At 37.3% G+C, this 25,371-nt stretch overlaps 1 long non-coding RNA gene across 1 annotated transcript; it reads right to left on the reverse strand.

The window, feature by feature from the left end:
- Window positions 1-6,266: 6,266 nt before the first annotated feature.
- Window positions 6,267-9,307, reverse strand: LOC138882196 (uncharacterized). Its single transcript, XR_011403656.1, has 2 exons — window positions 8,597-9,307; window positions 6,267-6,469 (listed from the first exon to the last, which is right to left on the reverse strand). It is a non-coding gene; the product is annotated as an uncharacterized lncRNA (long non-coding RNA).
- Window positions 9,308-25,371: the final 16,064 nt, after the last annotated feature.

The raw sequence follows: 25,371 nt of genomic DNA on the forward strand, positions 1-25,371 counted from the left end.
GGATCCATCCAGAATTTGACATGTCGTCCTGTTGTGATATTCCATTTAAACCCTAATTTGCAGTAGGACCATCCTTTCATAACATTACGCCAAGTTGTGGAATTTTTTTTTTGATCAGTGGAGATGGTTGTAAGTAAGCATGTAATAACACTTGTGCCCATAGTTGATTAGGATTTTGAAATAGTCTCCATGCAAGACTTGCATGCAAAGCTTGATTTTTTAAAGCAATATTCTGTATTCCTAACCCTCCTTTATCAAGAGGTTGTGTGATGGTAGCCCATTTGATTAAATGTAATTTTTTTTGAGTAGGAGTTGTGCCCCAAAGAAAATTACATTGATATCGATTGAGATAGGTAAGTATATAATTAGGTATTTTAATATATTGCATAATATGGTTAGGAAGTGTATTTAAAGTTGAACGAATTAAAGTAGTCCTTCCTAATTTTGTTAAAAAAATTTATTTTCCATCCTGCTAATTTATTCTTAAAAAGATGAATTATATTTCCTAAAGGTAGAACTTACCCTAAATTTTGTTATCTATGGAGGTCTTGCAATTTAACTAGGTCTCATTATCCAAGAGGGTCTTGAAAACTTTTAAAATTAAATCTCATTATCCAGGAGGACCCTGAAAATTTTCAATTAAATCCCATTATCCATGAGGGTCCTGAAAAGCCGAGAATGAACTTACTTGAGCCATGCTTTCTTCCTGGAGGATCTTTGCAGAACGAACAAATTTTTCTTTCCCCTTCTCAAACAGCCTTTGTGTTGACAAAAATTTGGGCACGACACTTAAAAAAATTCAAACTTCAAAGCTTTGATTTGGACACAATTGTTTCAAACAAAAAAAACTTGTGAGCTTATAAATATGGTGGTTGGTTTGTGGCCTTGACTTTGAGGGCGATTGCTCCTTCACTTCCCATGATAACTTTGGTTTCAATTCAAAAGACCTTGCTTGTTTATTGACTAACCACTTTCTCTGTCACCCTTATCACAGAAAATACCTCTGATCTGTTCAAACCCAACATCCTCTATCTGTTGCATTTTGCTCATGAATTGACATTTACCGAACTTTTGTATTTCACATGAATCCCAAAACACGTTGATTTTTACCAACTCAGTGCGCTTGATGTTCTTTCCTGATGTAGGCCACTAGCCTTGGCCTTGAGGTCTATTGCTCATTCACTTGCCATGATAACTTTGATTTCCACTTGGAAGACCTTGCTTGTTATTGGTTAACCACTTTCTCTGTTAGCCTTATCATAGAAAATACCTTTGATCCGTTCAAACCCAACACCTTCTATCTGTTGCATTGTTCATGAATTAACATATATCGAACCTTTGTATTTCATATGAATCCCAATGCACGTTGATTGTTACCAACTCAGTGCGCATGCTGTTTTTTCCCTAACTTATGCCACTTTGATATGCTAGCCAGACCCCGTTTTGTGCAATTAGAAAGCTGGTGGCAGATTTTGAAGTCATTTCTCACTCGTTCTGACCAAACAGACTCAAGAAGAGGAAGTAAACAAGACAAAAGGAACAGAGTAAAAGGCAATGGAAAGAGACGATTTCTAACAAGAAAACTAGAAAGTAGAAACTTATCAGATGTGGATACCAACTCTAACGACCATGACATGAACATTTGGATTATTTGGCCTAATCTATCAAGCAAGTCTGATGTTCAACTCTTGTTATACCCCTAAACCGTGAAACTGGGCTTCAATGCTTCGATTATCCAACCTTATTCATGACCCTTATTCGACTTGTAGTGCCCGAAGGGTTTTCACCATCAAGCCTCTCTCATTTCGTTCATTCTCTCAACTCACTATCGCCTTATGGTGCCTGTGAAAGTTTTCACCAATAAGACTCTCTAATTTTGTTCTTTTTTTCTTATTTCCTCTGATTTTGCAGATGACAAGGCATTAACCATGGTAAAAATATCATATGCTCCTAGCATGTCTGACTCGACACTCTCAAAGATTATCTGGGAGGTCTTTTTTGGACTGTAATATGGCTTTTTGACAAGGTTAGAAAGAAAGGATATCATAAAGGCTCAAAATAACTAAGATAACGGGGTTAATTTATTTACAACTTTTTGAATCCATTCTAAAAACTTTGCCCCAATTTCTAAAACAAGGGAATTTGATTTTTTTTCTTTTCCTTTTGATGGAGTTACTAAGAAAGACTGTCCCACTTTCGACTTTGTGGGATTATAAAATATTTTATTTGGTATGACCGAACCGTAAGGCTGCCTACGTATCTTGTGGTGACAAGAATCAGGTCAAACGTAGTTCACAAAACTACTTTTGTTACTATTTTCCTTTTCCCTTTTTTTTCTTTTTTTCTTTTTTCTACGTTTTTTCCTTTTTTTTCTTTTTCCTTTTTCTTCTTTATCTCTATTTTTCTCTCTCTTTTTTCTTCTCTTTTCTTTTCTTTCTTTTGCTTTTCTTACCTTTTTTCAATTTCTTTTATGTTTTCGTCTTCTCTTTTTCCTCTCTTTCTCTTCTTTATTTATCTTCTATATCCTTGTTTCTGAACTTTGCTACTTATTCCAAAAGAGAGGTATGAAATGAAACAAATAAGGCTCAAAAGGTGTAACAAAGAATAAAGTGTTTAGATAACAGAAAGAGGGCCTCCCAATCTCTAAGAATACTAAGTGTAACACATACAACCTGAAGATGAAAAATGAAGACCATGCATAGCATTTCGTTTGCAGCATTGGCGTTGGTATCACAGATATGCGTTCCACCTTTCTTTAGTGCCTTGTCAAGTACAGAACTCTCATTGGGTGATTTCTTCTTCATGATGGATACCCTCCGACTGTTCGGAGCAAACTCCCTTGACTTTATCTTGTAATTTGAGGTGTATTTGAACTCAAAATTACTTACTTCAAATTGTTAGGTCGCACTCTCTTGTAACAAATTCTTGTCGTCCCATTAACTTTCCAAACTATCTGCCTCAGTTTCACATGGTTCGGGCTTCAAATGATCTCAAAATGTCCAAATCTGTACTTATTTCCCTCAAGTGTCCCTATCATCTTCAAAATTATTTCATTGCTTCATGATTAAACTAACTTTTAAGACTGGGCCTAGAATTATGCGTGCACGTCATGTCATTAGAGACAACATGAAAATAACTATAAAAAGAAAAGAGAACTAAACAAAAATGACTAGAAATAACATAAAAGATAAAATTGCATTATGCAAACAGTGAAAGGGTTTGAACAACAAAACACACTGGGGTTACGACCCTGGAAAAAACCTAAATAACACTAAAAGGGGGACTACAACTAAATGAAATAGGCAAAATAAAAGGATAGAAGGGTCTGAGTCACAAGACAATATCTGGATTACAACCCTGAAATAACCTAGACAACATAAATGACAACAAAACAAATCACCAAGACTCTTCCCTGGGTAACCAAGAAGGGAGCGTCTTTCCAATTACCAAGCTACACGTCGTAGCCACTGAGTTCCACATCAATATTACCAATACCACTACCAATTTCAATCATATTGACTTCAGTGAGAAAGTTCCCAAGATAACTCTCATGCTCCCTATCACCATGCATCATCCCCACAAAGTGTGCATTATCATGTGTAGGTAAAGGATTATGCGCGATATGTTGGGTGTTACTGTCCTAGATCACAATTATCCCTTCTTGAATCATTCTTTCTATTTTCTTTTTCAAAGCACGAAAATCTTCAATGTTATGACCTTGGACATTAGAGTGGTACATGCACCGTACAGTAGGATCAAAACCTTTTGCATATAGGTCCGACGTATAGCCGAGGAGCAGCTCAATCAGGCCAGAATGTTTTAACTTTAAAACAGGCTTATATAGGATTCTCCGATTAGCATGAAACTATTTATTTGCCTTTGTTTCCCTCCATGCCCCAGTTTTCTAGGGTTGTTGGATGCTCGAAAATGCTGTAAAGGCAAAAGTGCATTATACAGTGTTGGCGCTCGCCATGAGGAATGACCCAGTGATTGGGCAGATGGTCGGATTTTGTTTGGAAGATAATACTGGGGTGGATTATGTGGAGTTTGGGGATGTTCATGGTGTCGGTATTGAGGCTGAATGCTTTTAGCAAGAATTCCCACTAGATCCTATCGTTGGCGGGGCTCAACAACATCTTTTCTATCATTGGGAGGACTGTCCCGAGCAACTTGTTCGTTCCATCTAAACCAAAATTCCCTAAAACTTTCCTTGGGTTTCCTTTCCATCTAAGTTAGGGAGGAGCGGTCTGGGACAACGTCTATATTGTACTAAAAGTGTCGCACAAAATCTTGAGCCATGTATGCCATTTACCAACATCTTGACGAGTATGCCATTCTAAAGCTACCCCAGTCAGGCTCTCACTGAAATCCGCTATCAGCAACTCATATTTCTCACCAACACTTCTCATTTCATTGCAATAACCCCTCAGATGGGCTTCTGGATCTTCACGCTCATCATACAAATTAAACTTTGGCATCTTAAATCCTTTCAGCTTTCTGGATATCTCATCTTGCTCCACTGTCTTAGCAGGCTTTTCTGTTTCACCGGGAGGCTCAAAATTAAGAGCGTGAAAAGTTGGTTCTGGAGCATAGTGTTGGGCATCGAGGACTTTGAACACAGTCTCGTTAGAGGATCGAGGAAAAACAACTGGTGGAGGAGCTACAAAAGCATGAGTGGCCAAAGGAGCGGGATATGAAGTGGTTTAGCGGGTGGAGTGTGAAAATATTGCAGGTAGATATCAGCAGCAGCATGGAGCTGGATTTATGAAAGTGGTGGGATAGTTACAGGGTTTTCAGTGTAGTTAGCGGGGAATGAAGGTGGAGGATGCCCCCTGATCCAAGACTGATACATTTCTATCATCTACTATTTCAACCTTTGGACCTCCTCTTTCAATTCAGACTCCGACTCCACAAACTCCCTCGACGGGTCAACAACTCTTGTGTCCAGGTCTTTTCTAGTCATGACTACTTTGCTCTTTGACCTTGTGTTGTATTGATGAGTTACCTTAAGAACCACAAACCAACTATCCTTCTGCTATAATGAGGATAACAAAGAGGAGCAAAATGAAGTTAACATGTTAGCGTTAGGGCATTTAACAGCTAAAAATATCACATTACATGCAATGCACCTAGCAACAATTAACAGTTCAAGAATGACTTCGAGGGTCACAAGGTCACTTGGCATCATCCTAATTTGTTCATTTCAATCTTCTCTTTTCGTTTCTTTTCTAGCACTGCTTGGCTTGCTCATTTTCCTTCCTCTTTTTTCTTCTAATTATCACTCTTTTTTTTTCTCATTTCTCACATCCTATAATTCATCTCCCTTTTTTTCCTCTCTTTTTTCACATCCCACAACTTCATCCTCTCTTTTTTTTCTTTTTTCTTTTTTCTTTTTTTCTTTTTCTTTTTCTTTTAATAATAAAAAATAATTTGATCGAACCCTATGTAGGTTGCCTGCGTATCATGATGCCGCATGAATCAGATTTTTGCGTAGTTCGGAAAGATTGAGAATAAAGTAAAAAAATTAACGTTCTCTTTTTTTTCTTTACTTTTTTACCTTAATAACTACTCTGATGAGAAAAGAGAAATAAAAGAAGCAACCCCCCTTTTTTTTTGAATTTTCTAGACTTAATGTTCTATAACCTATTCTAAACTCAAGCTTAACGAGCCTATATTTTTTCACCTTTTTTCTTTTTTGAAATAAATACTCTATGAGAAATTATTAAGGAAAAAAAAACATTATAAGAGAAAAATATTTTTTGATTCCTTTTTTTAGGAAGAAATCTAAAGAATAAACCAAAGAAAAATATTTAAATTTTCGTTTGTTATCCTTAAAAAAAGATTTCGAACCAAGAAATGAAAAAGATAAAAAATATTTTTGGATTTCAGTTTGATTGTCTAAGGGAGAAACACTGAAGATAAACCAAATATAAAGTATTTTTTTTCTTCTATTTACAATATCCTAAAGTTCTAATGAAAATAAGAAGAAGTTGTTTTTTTTATTTTTCATTAATTTCCCAAAGAAGCACCCCAAAAGAAATTTTTTTTGGATTTTTGGAATTAATACCTTCAAGAAAACTTTTTAAAAGGTACTAAAAGAAAATTCTCTTTTTTTTGAAGTTTTAGACTTAATGTACTAAATGGAAGTATAAGAGAAATTTTTTATTTTAAGTTCTAAATATTAATTTCCTAAAGAAAACCACAAAAGTTTTTTTTTTTGAACTTCTAGAGTTAGTGTTATAACGAAAACATCTAACAGAAATATAAAACGCAAAATAGGAAATACAATAATAAAAGACTCGATATTACTGTACAAAATTAAAAGGTAAAAGATGACATAAAAAAAAACAATAGACTCAAAACATAATAACTAAAAAAAATCTCCTTAACCAAACTCCTGAATGATCGATCCTGACTGGATGGTCGTAGGGCGTCTATCATGCTCAAACTCCAGTAAGTAAATCCACACCTATATGAGAAAATTAAAACCAAATAAGTTAAAGACCTAGAACGTTATGTGAGACAATAGCCCTTCCTGCAAGACATGATTGTGACTATTTTTCTAAAATTAACCTATGTGGTTAAAAATGGCTAAAATGCAAGAATTTGGCTAAGACCCCGCAAAGCCAAGAACTTGAGATTTATTAGGAAAATCAGACCTTATGTGGGTTGCCTACGTATCCCGCCCCGAGAGACGAGAATCAGGTTCGCGTAGTTCGGGCAAATTGGATACGAGCGAGAAATAAAATAACAACTAATTTAGAGAAAAAATATTTTTGTCTTTTGTTTTGAAAAAATGATGAAACATATGTAAAATCTTTTTGGATTTTCTTTTCCTTTCTTTTATTTTCGGAAAATAATGAAAAAGTGAAAAATCTTCTTTTGAATTTTTTCAAGTTCTTTTTTTCTTAACAAAAATGTGACAGAAAATATAATTGGGCCCTACTTGCTTTATTTTCATACTTCACCCTCTGTTTTTTACTCTTTTCATTTGCCCTCAAATATCATTGGTCCGCCAAATGACCCTTTTACCCTTGAAGAAATGCAACATGTAGCACATTAGGATGCATCAGGATGGTCTTTTATTTTTGGGTACACCTGTCCTAAACGGACCCAACCCCTGTGTTGCGTCCCCAAAGTCAAATGCATGTGATGCAAACAAACGTTCCTACTAGGAATCCGGCATGAGGCTATGTTATACAAGGTTTAAAAACCTGGGTTTATTTGTTCTAGACCTGGCTTACCCGAGTCGACAGCTTGAGCTGGGGGGAGAGGGGCAGCGTACCGGGAATACAGAAGCTTCACCGGCTTTGCAACTTGTCCGAATCTCATTCTAAAATTGGGATATGACTCTAACAGAAGAGAAGCTACACTAAGTACACCCTTCCCAGATGATTTAGAAGACTCAGAGAGAGGAGGGATTCGTAATAATTTATATATAGTTCAACGATATCAAAGCGGTAAAAATGACATTTAGCACATTAGGCTCAAACATGAAAATAAAACCAGTAATAAATAAAGCCAAATATAACAATTATTCTAAGCTCGAATTCTTGAACCCTGAACCAGAAGTTTTGGGTTCTTGTCCTCAGCAGAGTCGTCAGAGCAGTCACACCTCCTTTTCACTATCCCGGAAAGGGTATAGAGAGTTTTTTCCAATTAAAGTGATAATCGAAATGGGATTTATTTATTTATTCAGAGTCGCAACTTGGGATAATTTATGGTGTTCTAAGTCACCGGTTTAGAATCCCGAATCGAGGAAAATTTGACTCTAATTATGGTCCACGAACACAGAAATTCGAGTAAGGAATTCTGTTAACCAGGGAGAAGGTGTTAGGCATTCCCGGGTTCCGTGGTTCCAGCACGGTCGCTCAACTATTATTATTGGCCTAATTATCTGATTTTAAAATATTTTTAAACCTATGTGCATTTTTTAACTTTAAAACCGCTTTTAGTATTTTTAGGAAAAATCAAGGTTATTTAAAACACATCGTAAGCCACGCTGCATGAAATGCACCCGCGGTTCACGACATCGCTTTATTTAACATTGTTGGAAATTGGAACCGGATCACATGAATATTTAATATTGTTGGAAATTGGAACCGGGTCACATGAATTGTACACCCGAATTTTAGCAATCACAACTACATCACGGGAACCCTACCCATAGTCACCATGATTTATTTAATAATCGCGCCTAAAGCAAGCTACGGTGGACAATTAAACAAACAAAGATGAGAGTTGAAGAATTTTCTAAGCCCAAAAGCATACAATTCTGTTAAACATTCCAAGTAAGTTTTTTTTATCAAATCTCGTAACCCAACAACATCCCAAACCTCAAATAATTTCCATTAGCCCTCACACGATTCGATTGTTGCTTTTAACTAAACTAATAGATCATGAAAATCAAGATGCTTTCAGATAATGGATTTCTTTACTAGACACATAATTAAATAACATGGTCAGCCATTAGTATGAGCAACATCAATTCCTCAAAGAAGACAAGATCAAACACAAAGGCAAACAACTATTATAATAAACACTGACCAAAATACAATTTGAAAATTAAAGAACGAACAAGAGTTTAGAATTGGACCTCGAGCAACAAAGATCCTCTCTGATGTATTAATAAGAATTTCCAATTAAATCTTACACGAAACAGCCAACAGACGAGATGGAAATCCAAAATTAGCAACCAAACTTTAGAAGGAAGACTAGACCACAGTCGAAACGGTTGACGGAAATTCACCGGCGGCCTCTGAGTTTACCCGAAATCTCAACAGTTTCAAGAACTTATTTGTAATCACCAACACATACGCTAGAACTCAACGAAAAGACCTCAAGCAGGACCTCTTGAAAACTCTCGCGAAACGGGAAAAAGGTTGGGACTCGGGTTGAGGAGGGCACGTTTTTTTGACTGCTTTTGCTGGGTTTTGGAGCTTTAAACCTTAGCAACATTACTGATAAACATGCTGCTATACTAAGAAAATTGCAGCATCTTGTTCGTTAATCATCGAGGGTGCGACTCCGGCGGAACAGTGATAGTAGAGGGGGAAGAAGGCGGGGACGGGAAAGCAGCAACCGTCGCCGGCGATGGGGTGAGATAGAAAAAGAGAGAGATGGCTGGAAGGGGTGAATAGGTCTTCTAGATCTAGGTTTTGTCTTAGAGCTTCATGAAGAAGAAGCTCATGGGGGTCTGGTCGTTTGGTGTTCAGCAGCAACCATCGAAAATGGCTACTTCTTCTTTATAGAAGAGGATGATCGATCAGGGGGGTGGGTTTGATCTTGTCAAAATCCGCTGATTCCCCATAAAAGTTAGAGAAAATCACCTCTTTTATTTTTGTCTCTAGGTTAGTCAAAACCAGAAGAAAAGCGGCTCCCTACGTCTGTGTATTAGGCGTTAGGTCTAGGCGTATATTTTAGGGTTCTTGTTTGTTTTACAGGGTTTTTTAAGTTAGGGGTATGAGCCTAAGATTTATGGGCTTGAGAATTATGAGCTAGATCCGAAAATTAGGCCTAAAAATGGGTCATTTGAGCCCAAGTTTATTCTTTCCCTGCAAACAAGACTAAAAATACGATCTCATTTATTAATTAATCCTACTTAAGTAAAATAACTATTAAAATAAGACTGACCGTTAAAACAAAACAGTTTTTTGTATTTTTCAAGATTAAAAATGACTAGAAAACATTAGTGAAACCTTTTTTGGTAATTGTCATTTTCTTGTAATAAAATAAAGTAAAAGAGTCAAAATTAGTTGAAATAGCGATATTAGGCCTAAACTAAACATTTACATGCTAAAATGTGAAAAATCTTGGGGAGGGTCAAAAATCACATGTCTACACTGGCCACGCCTCATCAGATTTGGGGCATGACAATACTAATTATAAATATTAAAATAATTTATATCTAATTATAGTATTTATTATAATGTTCTATATTTTGGTACATAAATTTTATAGTATGAATCTTCTATTAAAAGGTAATGAAACTATTGTATTCGAAGACAATACATAATTTTTCACAAGAAATTTTCTCTACTTTTTATTTTACTTAGATAATTAAATTATATAAATTAATTAGTTTTAATTTTTTGACCAACTTTATATTCGTAATTAAGAATAAAAAATTTAAGGAGTGCCGATGGATACTATCAACTTTAGTTATAGCTTCCTACTTAGTTTGTTTTCACTTTAATTTTTTATTTCTACAAAGGTAATTAAAAATATAAACATAATTGATTATAATTTTATACAAAGAAAAAATCAAACTTAAAATAAATAATAAGTAGATTTTTACTTACTCTCTGTGAATTTTTTCATTTTTGGTATACTTTTATTTTATAAAATTATTATATTACATAATTAAAATAAGAAAAGGATCTAATGCACACGATGTAGTTGAAATATTAAACAAAATTCTAAGAAATGTATGTGTTTGCATTAGTTTTCTTATTTCTTAAAGTGGTTTGAGATTGATATTCGTAATTTTTAAGGTATTGCGATTCAAAAGAATTTTGAAACTAAATCCAACACTATATAATTTTTGTGGTGCTTAATTCAAATCCAACTTAATCTTGCTTTTTGATTAGTTTTATAATTATACAAATTTGATTTTGTCCATTTTTATCTAATTAAAATTTGTAAAATAAATATTATATGAATGAATAGACATATCAGAAAGTTTAATATATTCTAGTTTGGACCAAAATGCTACTAATATTTTGCCTATGAACTAATCATTTAAATACTCAACCAAAAAAAAAAAAACAATCATACATATTTTTTTTTAAAACAGGAAATATTATTAATAACGCATTAAGAGTTATTACATAAGAGGATCCTCATCGGACCAGGATCTAGAATAGATAGAGAACTACTGGTTGCTAGGCTAGTGGGTGCTAAACAAGTATAAACATGGGAATCCAACAACGCTAAATTATTTAACACATTGACATTAGTACATAATTCTAGTAGTAGTAGTGCCACTGGAATCCGATAGAACTAGGTCCTCCAGTGATTCTGGCATATGTATGTAGACAACTGAGTAGTTAACGTTAGCCTGGATGGATGCCTGTTTCGCTAGTTCATGTGCCACCTGATTACCTTCATGGTAGATGTGTTGGATTAGTGGATTCCCCAACTTCTACATCCAGTACCTGTATTTAAAGATGATATTGTTATGATGATTATAAATGTTGATTCCAGAAGGTCGATGATGTTTGTGCATCTGTCTCAATTACTAACTGTATCAAATTATTCTCCACTGCTAGTTGTAGGCCATATTTTAAGGCCTGAAGCTCCATAGAAAGAGGGGAAGGGCCAAAAGAAGCATTGCTAAATCCAAGAATCCATTCTCCTTGGGAGTTTCTGAAAATTCCTCCAATACCACCTTTCATATGTTTATTAAGGTGGGCACCATCAATATTCAATTTAATGGAGTTAGTAGGAGGAGGGTGCACACGTATATCTAGGTTATAGGGAACTGGGAGGGCATTAGGATTATTGATGGCACAATGTTTATATTCTAAAGCTCGTGTATAGACGAGATGACCGGAGAGGAGTTTGTTGATCCGATTGAATACGTTATTGTTTCTGTTGTTCCATAAAAATCCAAAGAGCTAAGGGTAGAAATCCGTCCCAGGTTAAGGAATGAAGAAGGATAGAGGAAGTTGTCCCTCTTAGAGCATTCATCTAGTGCATATTAAAGATGTCTAGAAGGTTTATATTTAGACCAATATCGTTCCAGAAGTGTATTGCATGACGGGGTCAATTTGCATGGCAATGTGGTTAAGGTAAGATTTTGTAGGAAGTCTGTAGTGCATGCATTGCCATAGGAAATACTTTTTTTTATTGAGGATATTAAGCTGCCAGATCCAATCGAAGGAGGAGTAACCTGTTACATTGCAATTTGAATGGAGAAGGATATTGTTGATTTTGTGGAAAATGATCCATCAGAGGTTAAGAACCACAAATGAGTATCTATTGGGTTATTATTGAAGGTTGGATCTATGAATTGGATAAGGTTACTAACAATTTGAGGTAGTTCAAAAGAGATCTGGGAGATATCCCAATGGATGATCTTCTACACATCACTAACTTTCAGATGTGCGTCTTGAAGAGATAAGGGCCAAGTAACCATACTGCGGAGGGATTAGTTGTTGGGAAGCCAAATTGAGTTCCAAAAATCTATACAAGTGCCATTACCAATACTCCAAGCAATGCCTTTAGAGCAAAGATTCCAACAAGTTAGGATGTTGCGCCAAATGAATGAGCAATTTTTAGCCTTGGTGCGATTGCTATAGCTACTAATGAGAACACATGACCATAGAAAAGAGGGTTGCATAAATAATCGCCATGCTAGACTTGCTAAGAGTGATTGATTCTTATAGGATGATTTATGGATTACAAGACCTCCTTTATGTTTATGCAGGGTAACAATATCCCATTTTATATAATGAATTTTTCTAGAGGAAGTGGTAGAAGCCCAGAGAAAATCTCTTTGAATTTTATTAACGTGTTTTAGATGAGGGGTGGTAGAAATATGTATTGCATGGTGTGATTAGGGAGGGCATTTAGAATTATTTGAATTAAAGTGGCTCTTCCTGCCAAAGAAAGAAAGTTAGTTTTCCAATTCGAAAAGCGATTATTCAAGTTATCAATAAGGTATCGAAAGTCTAAATTCTTAGGGTGTCGATTGATAATGGGGAAGACAAGATACTTTCCAAAATTGTCACTAATATTTATGTTTAATATATTAGTTTCAAGGTTTTTAGAAAGCTGATTGCAATTTTTTGAGCAAATAATCTTAGACTTAGAGTAGTTAACGTTTTTCCCTAAAAATTTTAAAAAAGAAAAGAAAAGAAAAGGCAATGGTGGATTGTGTGGATAGATTTTTCATTAGCATTAGCCATTAAGGTGATATCGTCCGTAAAAAAGGTGAGAGAGGGGAGGGATGGAGTGATTCAATTTAATAGGGTCCCAAAACACAATGTCCACTTGGTAGCTTATATATATATAGAAAGAAGTTCCATACTCAGGATAAATAAATAGGGGGACATTGGATATACTTGTGTATTTCCTCGTGGGGGATTAAAGAAATTAGTCTTAGAGCCATTCACCAAGACAATTATTTTAGAAGTGGAAATGCATGTCATGATGAGTTTAGAGATTTTAGGAGGGAATTTAATGAAATTGAGTGCTCTAAAAATGAACGACCATTCCAATCTATTGAAAGCTTTTTCTAGGTTGATTTTGACTAGGAGCTTGCCTTTGGAGCCTTTTATTTTCGGAAAGTGATTGATAATTTCCTCGATAATAATGGCATTGTCACTAGCTCGTCTGGCCTTAAGGAAGCTCGATTGGAAAGGGATAATGAGTTTGCCTAGGAATGAATTAATTCTATTAGCAATAATCTTGGTGATTATTTTGTAGATGGTATTGCATATCCTATAGGTCGAAAATTCTTAAGATCGTTAGCATTGGAAATTTTTGGGATGAGGCACAAGTAGGTATGGTTAATAATATCAGGGAATGTTTGGGTGGTAAAATATTTTGACAAAACTCAAGGATGGAGGTTTTAACAAGGTTCCAATATCTTCGATAAAAGAAAGGATGGATGTCATCCAGCCTAGGTGACTTAAAAGGTTTCATAGACCGAACGACCTTTATAATTTCACGAGTTTGGAGAGGTCTATCCAAAGATGAGAGGTCTAGGTATTGGTGAGTGGTATGTTCAAGACGTGGGTTGGTGAGTGTTGGGGTTGGGCCCCATATAGGCATGACCTGTTTGAAAGAGGTGTTCAAAGTAATTAGCAGCATGGTCTATGATTCGATTTTGATTACTGATCCAGTTCCCATCATCATTCTTAAGAAGTTGATTATATTAGTACGTCTTCTATTTAAGACACTAATGTGGAAGAATTTAGTAGTAGCGTCTCCTTGATTGAGCAAATTTATGCGCAATCTAATTTTCAGTGATCTTTTTTTAATTTGAGAAGGTTATGGTATTCATCAAGGAGGTTTATTTCAAGGTTTCTAAGAAAGGAGCCAATAGGGTAATGGGGAGAAATTTGGATGCCATTTATCCTGGCTCGTTTTTTATTAGACAAAATATCCCAAATGTATCATTTGCCCAGTTTCTAGCTTTCTCCCTAAATCTACTAGAGGCCTCAATAAAGTTATTGTACTACCAACTTTCTTGAACTATAATAGCGAAGCTTGTGTGGGAGCACCAATAATTTTCTAGCTTAAGGTCCTTTTGGAAGCTTCCCGTAGGCATATTGTTGAGGTTAACAAGGAGAGGGTTGTGGTCAGAGTACTAAGAAGATGAGTGATAGTAGTGTTGGAATATTTTTCTAACCAAAGGTTATTACTAAAACACCTATCTAAACGTTTGAGGATAAGACCAGTGCCTCTATGCCTAAGATTTGACCAAGTATACTTAGGTCCTTTAAAACCCAGGTCAACAAAATTACAATGATTGATACAAGAAAGGAGGTGTGATGCCCTAGCATAGTTTATAGGTCTGCCTCCCCATTTTTCATCTTGGGAAAGAATGTCTTAAAATCACCACCTAGGAACCAACTCCCCATATAAGAATTATGAATTTGAGATTATTCCAAAGCTTAACTTGATTATTTAAAGCAGTACTAGCGTAAACAACACTAAAAAGCCAAGGATCATAGTTGGGGAGTACCTTAAGCATAGGATGGATCTCCTGATTTGAGGTGGATGTTTGAGTCATATTGATGAGGTTATCATCCCAAGGATAACAATCCCCCCAGATTAACCCTGGGCTGGGACCTCCAATATGTTAGTGAAGTTGAAACTATCTTTAAGGGGTAAGTGGGAAGTCATTCTAGCTTCCAGCAGTGCTACCATGCAGGGATGATGGTTGTCAATAACATCTCTAAAGTTGCATCTGAAATCATCGTTATTGGCTCCCCTAATGTTCCATATAACAAAGCTAGTGGCTCGATTCATTTGGAATAGATTGGATGGGGTTTGGAGAGAGGATTGACTCGATTGGAAGGGAAAGGAGGATTGTTCCCCTTTAGAGACGGGCTTAGAATCACTGCAAAGTTCCCTACTGCTTCGTTCTGGGGGGGCCTGATGTCTAGATTCCTAGAGTATTGATGGGCATCTGTTTCTTGTCCTCCATTGCTTGAAATAACATGACTTTGGGTTCTTTGATGTTTGAGATTTTTGTGAATGATGTTATTTCTAGTGGTCGGATTACTTCCACTTGTTCTTCTATCTCTTGTTCTTCTGGTTCTGGCTCATTGTGATGGTGGAGATTCTGAGCCTGGTGAATGTCTATCGGAACTGTGAAATGCTAAGGAATTGGTTGCCATGAGTAGAGGATAAGATTTAAGTTGATTGATTCTTGTGGGGTGTAGAATGGGAGTTGGTAAAGGAGTTCCATATTGTTCAGTGGATTGAAATGTGGTGGAGGTTGCCATTGTGCTTGCATGTTCTACATTAGTGCTGGTGCTAAGGCTGGGGCAATAGGATCTAGGATGTTGGCTAACCAAAGATGGTTCACATAGTTGGACATGGCTAGATTCATGCCCTCTGTTATGAGTTGAGCTAGGACTTAGGGTCTTGGAGGATTACTAGGGTTTTCTGGTTGTTGATGTTCAAGGACAGGAACATTGCTTGACCTTGAAGTCCTTGTTCTATCCACGAGTATGGTTGGTGTTTTGGTGGGAGAGGTTAAGTGATGTAAACAGTGGGGGTGTGGGTGGGTGATGGGGAGGTGGAGGATTCTCCATTCTCCTCAGTATGTGTTGTCACACCTCCTTTTTCCGCACCCGAGGGGCGTAGGAAATTTTTTCCAATTAAAGGACAATCGAAATGGGATTGGTTTAATTATTTCAGAGTCGCCACTTGGGAGATTTAGGGTGTCCCAAGTCACCAATTTTAATCCCGAATCGAGGAAAAGAATGACTCTATATTACAGTCTGCGTACCAGAAATCTGGATAAGGAATTCTGTTAACCCGGGAGAAGGTGTTAGGCATTCCCGAGTTCCGTGGTTCTAGCACGGTCGCTCAACTGTTATATTTGGCTTATTTATCTGATTTTAAATACAATATGAACTTATGTGCAAATTTTATCTTTCAACCGCTTTTATCATTTACTGTTATTTTTATCAAGAATTGCAACGTTATAAAAATGTATCTCGAACCACGTTACAATCAATGTACCCGTGGTCGTCGACACACTTTGACTCCGTTGAGATTTGGATTTGGGTCACATCAATGTGCACCCGAATTTAGGGAGATATCATTATTAAAGTCGCGCCTAAAGCAACTAGCGCATTATTATTTTGGGGTAGGGCCGTGAAATTTGCTAAACGGCCCGTCCCGGAATCTAAGTATTTAATACATATATTTTGTGAGGGCCCCGCAATTTGTCCCTTTTATTTGGCGAGGCTCGTCTCATTTTATTTTTTATTTTTTTTATTTTTAGAAGGAATACCATTTTTATGCCTTTAACAATACTAAACCCTACAGCCTCTCTACAACTAATATCCCATAACTTGTTAGAAAATTTAATAAAGGGAGTTTAGCGAATGAGTGTTTCGGGAGTAGTAACAACATGCACTAATACTAATTTTTGTCCGAATGACCTAAGCAAAAGGAAGGGCGAACAGATTAACGTCAAACTTGTGTTATAGAACAACTAATCCAACTTAATTAAATGACATCAAATAAACAAGAATAACATAACATAAAAATGAAGCAAAATGCATACAGTGAAACATGGGCAGAAAATTACTATACCAATTTCTATATTGCATTTTTGAACATTCCGTAACATTTCCTTATCTAATGCTTGAAGTTTACTAACCTGAACAAACAGAGACGGATAGAGCCACGGACCAGCCCTCAACATCGACCTCTACAGATAACCTCGACTGGGAAACCATAGAAAAGGTTATCAAAGCTCGGACGGAATAGCTCGCGCCATAAACTCGAATACGAACAGACTAAAAATGAGTCATGGCTACAACTGACTTTTCCAGGCGGTCATTTGGGCGTGAGGGGGCTGAACGGAACAGCAGCGATGGCCGGATTTAATGGAGGATCGTCGGGCTGGGGTTTTTTTGGGTTACGACGAAGGAGAAGAAATGGCCGTGGGCTGGTGGTTTGGATGTAGTGTCGACGGGTAGTGATGGGTGAGGCAGGAGGCAGAAGCAGCGACGGGTGGTGGCGAGCGTGCTGGGCGTCACTTGTGGTCGACGGGCAGTGGACGATGGGCCATGATGACGAAGGCTAAGACGCGCAGCCACAGCTGCTTGGCACGCAGCAACAACTGCTCGTTGGACTGAAAATGGTGAAGCCGCTACGGTCGGGGCTGTCCGGTGGTATTCGCGGGTGAGTGATAGTAGGGTTGTTGTTGGTGGTTTCGGGGTGTTGATGGATGTGGTGTTTGGGTGATGGCGTTTGGACGTGGAGGTGACGGGTTGTTTGGTTGTCGTTTGGAAAATGACGACGAGGGGGGGGGCTGGTTGCTCGGTGATGAAGAACGTGAGGCAGTAGGGGGCTCGTAGGGTTTTGGTTCTTCTTCCTTGGAAGAAGAAGATGAACAGTGGATTTTTTCCTCCCAAAAATCTGTCCGTTTCCAAATTTTTTCCAAAGTCCTCCTTCCAAATGTTTTTGCCCGTGCATTTGTAAACTTCTGCCAAGAAAAATGAGCCCCACGTGTGGTGGGGTTCGAGACTTGTGTCCCCCACGCGTGGTGGGGTTCCCCGTATATCGTGTTTCATCCGTGTTCCCCACACGTGTCCCCTCACGTGTGGTGGACTCGGATTATTATGGGCTAGGTCCGAAATTAGGCCTAAAACCGGGTAGTTTGAACCCGAATATTATTCTTTTGCCCGGACCCGAGAAATAGGAACACGACGTTGCTCAACTAGTCCTATGTAAGCAAAATAACTAACAAAAATAAGACTAATATTTAAACAAAACTATATCTTTTTAAGTATATTTTTCAAGTTTTAAAATAGCTACAAAATATTAATAAAACTATTTTTTTTGTAATTTTCGTTTTTATATATGGATAAAATATAAAGTAATATTTTTGTGTATTTTTCAAAAATTAAAATGACTACAAAACATTAATAGAACTATATTTTTGGTTATTTTCGAAATTATATAAAGTACAAAAATAAAGTGCAATTTTTGTATTTTTTCAAGTTTATGAGAAATACATAAACTAAAATTTATATATATATTTTTTGTAATTTTTCTTTTTGCAACGAAATAAAGTAAAAATAGTTAAAATGGCTATATTAGACCCAATTTCACATATTCACGCTAAAAATGTGAAAATTCTTGGGGAGGGTAAAAAATCAGGTGTCTACAGCTGCCCCTCTTTGATTGGAAACACGAAGAGTTTTCCGACAAATAACGACTAGACATGTTTTTGACCCGACCATTACTTGGACGGACTATACTAAGGAAAGGGAGGAAATGTGACCGAGCCCTGGTATCTGAGCTGCCTACATATCCTTGGTTTTACAGGAATCAGGCCACGTGTAGTTCGAAAATTAGAGAGAGATGGTAGAGTGTATCGAGGTGAAGAGCCGATCGAGGTGCCGTTCCGTTGAGGTTCCGGTCCGCGGTCCTGTCATTACAACAAAAATGAAAACTGAAAAAGACTAACTAAGTCTATCAGCTACTAGTTACAAGGATTCCTATCTTTAAGTCTTCTGAAACTTGGTCTTGAGTCTTGAATGGTGCTTCATACAGACTTTGGATTTGAACCTTGACTTGCTAGTTGTAGGTGCTAGTTCTTGAGCAGACCACATCTGTTCTCCACTTCCGTACTTTGGGTTCTTTTTTTTCTTTTTCTTTTTTTCTCTTTTTTCTTTTTTTTTCCTATGCTTGCCTTTTTCTCTTCTTGTTTTTGTTTTTGTGACCAGCTTCTGTTGATCATCCCAGATTGTTGACTCACATTCTTGAGGCGAGCTTCTACTATTTCTAACTTGAATTGAATGCTGGGATTTCTGTTGTAACCTTCTGCTTTCCAGTGGGTCACTGCTTGATCTTGAAAAATGTTCCTCTGTTCTATAGGCGGACTCCTGACTTCTTCGATCTTCGACATACCACAAACTCCGTTCTACAAGCGGGTCCCTGACAACCAAAACAAACAAAACAAACAAAATTTCCTTACCCAGTTTGTACTGGGAAGATTTGTGAGTCGTTAGCAAAATTGTAACTCACTTACCCTACTGATGCAATGATGAGAGTAAACTAAAGACTAGGCTAGGATGTGCATCTCCTACGAGTAAAACCAAAACTCTTGCGAGCAAATGTGTCTGCTAAAACCTCAATGACTCAAACTAGAAAGTGCTTCTTCTATGGTTGAATCGGAATGAGCTAAACTAGGAAGTGCGTCTCCTAAGGGTAAAAACTTCAGTGACTAGAACTAGGAAGTGCGTCTCCTATGAATAAAATATCGATTTAGGAAGTGTGTCTCCTAAAAAACTTGAAAGACCTTGATTAGGAAGTGCGTCTCCTATGGGTAAACTTCAAAAAACTTGACTAGGAAGTGTGTCTCCTATGGTCGAACTTAAAATGAATCAAACTAGGAAGTGCATCTCCTAAGGGTGAAATCTCAATTCCGGAAGTGCGTCTCCTGAAATAAAATATAATCTAAAAAGCCAAACTAGGAAGTGCGTCTCCTAAAGCAAAAGTATAACCTGAGCGAACCAGACTAGGAAGTGCGTCTCCTAATAATGAAAACTTAATTCATGAAGTGCGTCTCCTAGGGGTAAAGTAGTCTTAGGAAGTGCGTCTCCTATGGGTGAAACCTTAATGATTTTGAACTAGGAAGTGCGTCTCCTATGAATGAAAATAATTTAGGACGTGCGTCTCCTATGCGTGAAATCTTAATTTAGGAAGTGCGTCTCTTATGGGGTAAAAGTAAACTTAGGAAGTGCGTCTCCTATGGGCAAAACTAAACTTTAAGGAAGTGCGTCTCATATTGGGTACAATAAACTTAGGAAGTGCGTCTCCTGTGGATACAATAAACTTAGGAAGTGCGTCTCCTATTGGGAAAAACTGTTCTTATGAAGTGCGTCTCCTATTGATGAAACTTATCTTAGGAAGTGCGTCTCCTTAGGAAATGCGTATCCTATTGGTGAAATTATTTTCAGGAAGTGCGTCTCCTACTGGTGAAACTTATCTTAGGAAGTGCGTCTCCTTAGGAAGTGCGTCTCCTATTGGTGAAATTATTCTTAGGAAGTGCGTCTCCTTTTGGTGAAACTTAACTTAGGATGTGCGTCTCCTATTGGTGAAACTTACTTAGGATGTGCGTCTCCTATTGGTGAAACTTACTTAGGAAGTGCGTCTCCTACTGGTGAAATTATTCTTAGGAAGTGCGTCTCCTATTGGTGAAATAACTTAGGAGGAAATACCTCTCCTATGGGTGAAACTAAACTTAGGAGGAAATGCCTCTCCTATGGGTAAAAATAACTTAGGAGGAAATACATCTCCTATGAGTAAAAAACAAACTTAGGAGGAAATGCATCTCCTATGGGTGAAACTAAAACAAACTTAGGAGGAAATGCATCTCCTATGGGTAAAGACGTGGAATGTATTCCCTTGTTATACAGGTGGGCGCCTAATGGTAAAGACACAAAATGTATTCCCTTGTTATACAGGTGGGCGCCTAACATATGAAATGCACAGACAAAAAGTATTCCTCTCGTTATTCAGGTGGGCGCCTGTCTAAACTAAGACATAAAAGTATTCCTCTCGTTATTCAGGTGGGCGCCTGGTATGAAATTTAAAGACTGAAATATATTCCTCTCGTTATACAGGTGGGCGCCTGGTAGTAAAGATATGAAAAATGATATGCCCGCATTATACTGGTGGGTGACCTAGAACAGAAATGAAAAGACAGAATGTATTCCTCTCGTTATTCAGGTGGGCGCCTGTCTTCATCAATAACTTTGAAAATAACATCCTATTTGAGGGCGAATGAACCCAAACATATCCTATTTGAGGGCGGATGAACCCAAAATATCCTATTCGAGGGCGGATGAACCCAAAATATCCTATTCGAGGGCGGATGGACCCAAAATATCCTATTCGAGGGCGGATGAACCCAAAATATCCTATTCGAGGGCGGATGAACCCAAAATATCCTATTCGAGGGCGGATGAACCCAAAATATCCTATTCGAGGGCGGATGAACCCAAAATATCCTATTCGAGGGCGGATGAACCCAAAATATCCTATTCGAGGGCGGATGAACCCAAAATATCCTATTCGAGGGCGGATGAACCCAAAATATCCTTAAGACTTGAAAATGTCTTACCTCGAATACTTGCTGGGGATTGGGATGGATTTCCCTTTCTACCTTCCCCATTTTATTTTTTTATTTTTTATTTTTATTTTTTATTATTATTATTAGCTTCTTCCTTTGAAGACTAACTCCTTTGAGACTTGTTTTGCCTTAACCTGAAAGGAACAGCTGAGGATACCGATTTTTACCAAACTTGTGTTAGACTCCTCAAACCTGCTAGGGATAACACTGTTGGGATTATTTACTTACCTGTTGGGGGGTAAAACGTTATCAGCTGGGGATAATGCTGTCGTGGATAATACTGCTGGGGAATTCTGATTCCTTCAGAACCAGTGCTTCACTGAGCTCAAGTTTCATCCATTTGCTGTTTGGGGCAACACTGGTTCTAAGACCATTTCCCTTAAGGCTGACGTTATCTTTATTCCTCCCCGAATGGGTATCTGACTTTCAGAAAATTTTCTAAACGAAAAGAAAATTTTCTGCCCCAGTTTGATAATCCCTTGTGGCATGCATTTCTATCATCAATGCCACTTCATTTACCTGTTAGTTTAAAACACGGTGGTTGGTTGTGATACTCCCACTGGGATGGTTTTTCCCTTTCTCCTTCCTTTCTCTGTGCTCCACAACTTGTTGGGGATGATATTATTTGCTGGGGATAATCCCTTTCTGCTGGGGCTATCCCTCTTCTTTTGTGGCATAGCTCGGAAACTGGCATTTCCCCGACCTTTTAGTCTAGTATGGATTTCGCCAAATCATGCTCACTGCTCTCCTTGCTCTGTTCATGGGCCTTGGCCTTGAGGTTTATAACCTTGTTTTTGGCAAGGATATCTCTCTTGACACTCGTCACTCCTTTGTCAATTCCCTTTTGCTGGGGATATCTTTCTTGACACTGGCCTCGCGCTTGTTCTTTGCTGACTATACCATTTGGATGTACTAGTCAGATCTCATCTGGCATAATTGGAAAGCTGATGGCATATTTTGAAGTCATTTCATACTCGTTCTGACCAGACAGACTCTATTGGGGATTTTTCTATGAAAGGAAAAAGATAAAAGGGAACAGAATAAAAAGACAAAGGAAAAAATGACTCTTTAACAAAAGAAACTATAATAAAAAAAAAACCTATCAAATGCAGATACCGACTCTAATGGCCATGACATGCGTATGTGGCCTATCCTCTACCGTCAATCATCTTTCAAGATCTTCAATTGGCGATTCCCCATCTGATTCTCAATCTTATTCGACTTGTAGTGCCCGAAGGGTTTTCACTATCAAGTCTCTCTCATTTTTGGTTCTTCTCTCAGCTTTCATCGCCTTATGGTGCCTGTGAAGGTTTTCACCGATAAGACTCTCTCATTTGCATCACTTTCCGGCTGGGGATTTGGAGTGTTGCTGATATGACTCTTTCTATTGGAGATTAGAGTCCTTTCTGCTGTGGAACAGAATGTTATGTTCGCCGGTAAGACTCTTCATTTGTCTGACTTGGCATCTTTTGAAAACTGATCAGAAGGTCTTTCTTTGGACCGTAATGTAGGTTTTTGGATAGGGCTAGAAAGAAAGGGTATAAAAGGCTCAAAAAATACATTAATTTTGGGTTATTAGTTACAACCTTCGGAATTAGATTTATTTACAACAAACGCAACTTTTGCCCCAGTTTCTTGCTTGGGGATATTTTAATTGATTGATTTTAATTTTTCAAAACTATGACCGAGCCGTGAAGCACCTACGTATCCTCTTTGAGGAATCAGGTCAAACGTAGTTCCCAATTCCTCTCTTTTCGTCTGACTTTCTTTTGTTTTCGTTTTTCTTTTTCTCTTTTTTTTCTTTCGTTTTGTTGTTTTCTTTTTTTTTATTTTCTTTCTTTTCTTTCTTTTTTTCTTCTTTTTGTTTACCTGTCATGTTTGCGTTTTCTAGTCGTTTCTAATGGTTCCGAAAGAGGGGTACGAAAGAAAAAACAATAAGGCTCAAAAGGGGTTAACGAAGGAAAAAGTGTTTAGGTAGCAGAACAAAATGCCTTCGTCATTCCAGTTTTCAAAACATGCCAAGTGCAAACAACACAATTGAACATAGATTTATAGTCTCTTCCGATGGTGCTGGACTTGACAATTATATTCAACATCTGTTTTTTCATTTGTCACTTCTAAAGCACCGTTGGGCGACACTCTCATTCTCATTATTATGAACGACCCTCATGCCAATTTAGGCGAATCTTTCTTTAACGGTTTTCTTTGTGTTTAACTTGCCCCAGTTCCACATGACTCGAGCTCTGAATAATCTCAAACCGTCCTTATTTTATTTAAATGGTCTGATCGCCTTTCCGGGGTTTTATGATTAACTTTAAAGACTAGGCCCAAACTGTGTGCGGATGTCATGTCACTAGAATCGGCGTTGAATAAAAACGATAAAAGGACTAAACAAAAAGATGACTGGAAATAAAAGACCGGATTTTGCATTAGATTACCGGTGGAAGGGTTTGAATAACAAGACGAACAAAACAAATCAAAATAAAATCTTAAAACAAACTGCTATGACCAAACGGAAAGATAAGCGGAAAGATATTGACACAGAACAATATCTGAATTGCAATCCTAATAACCCGAACAATAGAAATGACAACAAAATAAGCCACCGAAAGCTTCTCTCTTGCTAACCAAGGAACGGAGCGTGCTCCCACTTTATCAAAACTGGCATCTTAGCCACTGAGCTTCGCATTAATACTGCCAAGACCATTACCAGCTTCAATATCATCAACCTCCGTCAACAAGTTTCCAATAGGATTCAAGTGCTTCTGTTATCAGGCATGATCCCCGCAGAGTGTATATCATGAGGTGCAAACAAAGGATTCTGGGCGTCATTGTCCGGCTGACCACAAACCAACCACCTTAATTTTCTTTGCGAAACAAACAGGTTAGAATGGACTCAGTCGGTCCTCATTATTAACAACATTTTTTTCATTTTCTTTTTTTTTTCTAATTTTATTTTTCATTCTTCTTTTTTCTATTTTTTTCATTTTTCATTTTTTCATTTTTTTTTCATTTCGTTTTTTTTCATTCTCTTTTTTTTTTTGCTTTTTTTTTTGTTTTGGTCGAATCTTATGGAGATTGTCTACGTATCATGACCCCGCATGAATTAGACCTTGCGTAGTTCGGACAAATAAACGATAAATAATAATAAAATATTTTTTGAATTTTCAATTTCATAATAAAACAAACTTGATTACAAAAGTTTAAAAACTAACAATACTAACAGATTTTGACAAAAGACAACAAACGGTCTCGAAAATCAAATAACCCGCATACTCTAAAAATATTATAAACTCAAAACAAAAGGCCAGCTCCCTTTCTCCGTTTGACAAATGCAACCAAACGGTTATTTTTGCAAATGTGGCCCCTGGCAAACTTCACATGAATTTTGAGGTCGGGGAGGATTATTTTGACACTTTACAAACTTGTCCATTCTTTTACGAAAATAACCTTTCGACAACTGAAAGATACTCTAAGGCTATTTCGGCAAGAACGGTTTAAGACGCGGCCGAAGCTGGCTCGGCTTATTATGACAAAATTCAAACGGTATTCACCTGACCGCTGACTCTTTGTTTTTTTTCTTTTTCAAATTACAATAAAAACTTAGTGTTGCAAACACGGCCCTTCAGCGCCTCGGGGACGAAGATCTTTTAAGGCTGTGTGGGTCAACTGGACCAAAATCCTAAACATGACCCAAAAGTGGCTGTTTATGCAAAGTCAGCCTTCCGGCGTCCCCTTCGGGAACATTCGGCTATGTCTTGATAAAACAACGTCACCCGACTTCTTAGAAATTTGACATATATATTTTTGTTATTTATTTATTTTTGGCTTTTTTAGCAAAATGGGGGTTGGACCCGATGAGGGTTGCCTACGTATCTCACATCCGGTGAGAATCAAACCCGTGTAGTTCGGGCAAATAAACTATTTTTGAGAAGACCCTTTTCCATTTTCTATATTTTTTTTTAAACAAACAAACAAACTATTATTTTTCATTCATAACAAACTATCAAACTAACAAAAAATATAAAACA

The sequence above is a fragment of the Nicotiana sylvestris genome, chromosome 11, assembly GCF_000393655.2.
Source record: "Nicotiana sylvestris chromosome 11, ASM39365v2, whole genome shotgun sequence".
NCBI lineage: Eukaryota > Viridiplantae > Streptophyta > Magnoliopsida > Solanales > Solanaceae > Nicotiana > Nicotiana sylvestris.